At 52.1% G+C, this 4,723-nt stretch overlaps 1 non-coding gene across 1 annotated transcript; it reads right to left on the reverse strand.

Annotated features, from left to right (window-relative positions):
- Positions 1-791: 791 nt before the first annotated feature.
- LOC121865292 lies at positions 792-955 on the reverse strand. The gene has a single exon (XR_006088736.1). It is a non-coding gene; the product is annotated as a 5.8S ribosomal RNA (ribosomal RNA).
- Positions 956-4,723: the final 3,768 nt, after the last annotated feature.

The following is a 4,723-nucleotide window of genomic DNA, read 5'->3' on the forward strand; positions in this document are numbered from 1 at the left end:
ACCTCTTTCCCCGTTCCCGCATGCCACAGCAGTGGCACTTGTTTATCCGGAGAAAGAGAGCGAGAGTCGCAGTATTAATTGGCGTGAGCGGCCTTTCCGGCTACAGAACTAGTGCTCTATCCCGGCGAGCGCCGTTATGAGGCGCAACACCGTCTTTAACGCGTTTAGAGAGAACTCCCCCTGCCTCCCTCCCAGTCATGAGATAGACGTGGACTCGTGGCGAACTCTCAAAGAGAACGCCCACACCGCGTCTGACCGTGGGAGAGGGTGGAGGAGCGCGTGAGGAAGAGCACGGCGTCACCCAAGCATTCTCATCTCTCTGCCTGCACCACTACATGGTAGACTGCGGGCCCAGGCGCACTCATCAATTTAGGTTCCACTGCAATGCATGCCAAGCACTCTTTTCGAGGTGATAGACGAAATTCCGGCGGGGCTTACTTAAAAGATATCCGACCGGTTTCGTTTCCTCTTCGTGGGATGGAGTGCCTCTTAGAACATGTGCAGCATCAGCCATGAGCGGCCGACGGCCATTCGTGTCTCTGTGGACAGCAGGCAAAAGAGCGCCGCCTCCAGTTATTTGCGAGGGCGACAACTGTCGCTTTGTTGTGGTTGAATGTGGGTGCGCCAAGTCCATGGACTTGCTAGTGATAGGCTTGCTTGTTTTTAAGGGCACGCCTCGCGCAAGGCGCGGGCGATTAAACCCCAAGGCGGAAGCTCGGTTCGGGTTACCCTCGTGTCGGGGAGACAGTCAGCAGGCACCGAACTCGCAGCAACCGATGGATGTATATTTCCGACCCTCGTAGAGGAGTGGCGGCGACAAGCTCATATGGCTGCCGCCGCCGCAATATGCGTTCAACTTGTCGATGTATCTGGTATTCTTGCGATTCACATACCGACACGCAGTTTGCTGCGGTCTTCATCGACCCACGTGCCGAGTGATCCCCCGTTAAGAGTTGTGTATTTGCCATTTGGTCTTTTTGCGACTAACCATCACAGGTCGAGTCTCAATGAAAGGGTTTGACAGACATAGCCCAAGTTTGTGGTTTGGGTTTGGCCGGACGGCTTGTTGTTGTTTTTTGACACTTGAATTTCACTCTTTTTGGGTCAAGAGGCTTATTCGCCGGTAGTAAGGAACGGACGGGCAGCCGTCCAAAGCCCCGTCCGTCCTCCTCCTCCGATCTTCGCGCTCTCGCCCGAGTGTGGTCCACCTACAGCGTGGTGGTACCTATTTTTGGTGCGGGGGCCGGGATTGTCCTCTTTCGCTGCTGGAGTTGCCAGAGCAGAGCCCGAGACCGCCCAAATCAGGAGAGTAGTAGTAGTAGTTTTAAGAGCGCCCCGTTCTCTTTCTCTCTGTTAATGATCCTTCCGCAGGTTCACCTACGGAAACCTTGTTACGACTTTTACTTCCTCTAAATGATCAAGTTTTGACATCTTTCCGTCCAGCTCGAGGGGCGACGACCCCGAGAAAACCTCGAGACAGCGGGCCGACAATCCAAGAGCGCCAGTCAGCCTCGACTAAATCATTCAATGAGTGGTGCGACGGGCGGGTTGTACAAAGGCTGGGACTAGTGCGCAAGCTGATGACACTTACTGGGAATTCCTCGTTCATGGGAAACAATTGCAAGCCCCAATCCCTATCAAAGAAAGGCTTTGAGCAGGTTACCGCTCTCTCGGAGCTCGTTGATTCCCTTCCAGTGTGGCATGCAGCTTGAAACATCTAAGGCATCACAGACCTGTTATTTATTGCTCAATCTTGGCTAAATTTGCTTATCCCTCTAGAAGGGTTGCTGAACTGGACACCATTTTCTGGGATCCATTGGAGCTACTTAGCTCAAGTCTCGTTAGATATCGGATTGTTCAGAAAAATCGCTCCACCAACTAAGAGCGATAGCTGCACCACCACCCACCGAATCGAAGAGCTCTCAATCTATCAATCCTTTCGGTGTCTGGGCCTGGGTGGGGTTTCCGTGAGTTAATTAAACGCGAGTCCACTCCTGGTGCCCTTCCGTCAATTTCTTTAAGTTTCAGCTTTTGCCATCTTCTTCCCCGATCCAAAGACTTTGGTTTCCCGGAAGCTGCTCAGGGTCGTTGGAATAACGCCTTGGCGGATCCTTTAGTTGGCATCGTTTATATGGTTAGAACTTGAAGTGGTATCTGAGTAAGCCTTGAACTCTAGTTCTTGATTAATGAAAACAGCCCTTAGCAAATCTTTTTCGCAGTAGGACATCACCGTGATTCCAGAATTTCACCTCTGGCAATCACTGATACCCCCCTGTTCGATTAGTCATTTTACCTCTGGTTCGAAACTATAAAATGGGAGCAGGGTTCATTCCATTTATTCCATACATCACCATTCAGGGCATTTCAAATAGCCTGCTCTAAGAACTCAATTTTTCAAGTAAACTCTCCGGCCACTCGGGACACTCGAAAAAGAGCATCCATGCAGGCAGCTGTTCAGGGAGGCGTGACAGTGCAAACACAGGCAGTTGCACCGTCAGTCCGGACTGAGATCAAACTCTGAGCTTTTACACAACTTACTTTAATTCACTATTGGAGCTGGAGATTACCGCTGCTGCTGACGAGACTTGCCCTCCAATGGATACTCATTAAGGATTTAAAGTGTACTCATTCCGATTCACGAGGCCTCGGGTTGAGACTCACATCGTTTATTTCTGTCACTACCTCCCGTTGCAGGGTGGGTAATTGCGTGCCTGCTGCCTTCATGGTAGCTGGTTTCTCAGGTCTCCCTCTCCGAATCGAACCCTGATTCCCCGTTACGTTATAGCCATTGTAGGCACCTTATCAAGCCCAATAAAACAGACACTCAGAAAGCGGCGCGGTCTGAGAGAAGTCGCTCAGCCGAAGTTATTCAGATTCACCACAGGTGGGTTACGGACCGGGGCCCGACCAGTTTTGAACTAATAAAAGCGCTCTTCCCTTGCGGTCAGAGACCAATTGCATGTATTAGCTCTAGAATTGCCACAGTTATCCAAGTAAGTGGGTTTACAGATCCAATGAAACATAGCTGATTTAATGAGCCATTCGGTTTCGCCTTAAATCGGCTTGTACTTACATGCATGGCTTAATCTTTGAGACAAGCATATGACTACTGGCAGGATCAACCAGGTAGCTGCTGCTGTTGGCGGCGCCTATCACGGCGGCCAAAATAGTGAGATTGAGAGAGAGGCAGAAGACATTGGGCGAGGGACCGCACGTTGGCCTTAGAGAAATAGCAAACCAGATGATCAGATCTAACTGCACCTTCTCTTGCTATCCTCGGCGCCGGCAGCGCCACCGTGTGCCAATCTCCTCCCTTATCCGCTCCTCTTTGCCCCAGCTCCAGCGAGGCAGCCGACATTGGGCGAGGGACCGCGTTGGCGAATCTCCTCCTTATCCGCTCCTCTTCTCTTTGCCCCAGCGAGGCAGAAGACATTGGGCGAGGGACCGCACGTTGGCCTTAGAGAAATAGCAAACCAGATGATCAGATCAAACTGCACCTTCTCTCGCTATCCTCGGCGCCGCAGCCACCGTGTGTGCCAATCTCCTCCTTATCCTCTCTTCTCTTTGCCCCAGCGAGGCAGCCGACATTGGGCGAGGGACACGTTGGCCTTAGAGAAATAGCAAACCAGATGATCAGATCAAACTGCACCTTCTCTCTATCCTCGGCGCCAGCGCCGTGTGTGCCAATCTCCTCCCTTATCCGCTCCTCTCCTCTCCTCTTAGCTCCAGCGAGGCAGCCGACATTGGGAGGGACGCCGTTGGCCAATCTCCTCCCTTATCCGCTCCTCTTCTCTTCTCTTTGCCCCAGCGAGGCATAAGACATTGGCCCTCCTCTCTCTCTTTCTCTTACTGTTTGTGGGGACGTGGGCTCATGAGCGCCATCGTCGCCCAATATTGGTTAGGTTGTGTATTTCACGGGTGGGAACCGCCATCATCGTTGTTAGGTGATGGGGTAACCCAACGTGCTTTGAGTTTTGGCTGCTAAACTCTCTTTTAGTATACTCGGCTCCCAGACTGCGCCCTGGTCGTGTTGAACCATGAGCGTTGTCTATATTAGGGTAGCCGTTTGCGTGGAATAGTGCAATGAATCTCGGTCAAGACGGGCGCTGCATTGAAGGCCGGCACAGACGAAGACGGGGTGATCAGCCAACGCAAGTCCGCTAAGTTGGGCAGACAGCAAGGCGAAGGGGAGCCCGTTCGGACTGAAAGGCCGCAGCATATGCTGTGACGGAAACTAGTAGGGTGGCGACGTGTGCGAGAGAGAGAGAGACGGAGTAAATAATGTCCAAACGGAAGAGAGACCTGGCAAGTGTAATTGATAGAGCGCGAGCCTACTCCATAAGCCCGCTCCACTGCCATTCCTCTGATCCAATGAGACTAAAATCTCTCTCTCTCTGCTCCAGCCATTGCAGGGCAGGGAAGCGACGGCAATTTTGGTTGTTGTTTTTGAATGCCGCTTTGCCGAGAGCGCGGCGCTCGCTGGGGGAAGATATTTCACACGAATATGTGTGTGGCACCCTCTCCCTTAATATAGTGAAATAGTGCAATCCAGCATACAAGGTCGGACGATAGGACATTCACCCCGCACCTCGAGAGTGGATGTTGGGTAAGGTTAAAACCGGACTGTTCGCAGACAGCCGAATAACCCGGTTCCGGACTAATTGGTGGATGCAACATCATGATGATGCTGCTGCTGCGTCGCGAAACCGCAGTGGCGACGTGA

The sequence above is a fragment of the Homarus americanus genome, unplaced genomic scaffold (genome assembly GCF_018991925.1).
Source record: "Homarus americanus isolate GMGI-L3 unplaced genomic scaffold, GMGI_Hamer_2.0 scaffold9008, whole genome shotgun sequence".
NCBI lineage: Eukaryota > Metazoa > Arthropoda > Malacostraca > Decapoda > Nephropidae > Homarus > Homarus americanus.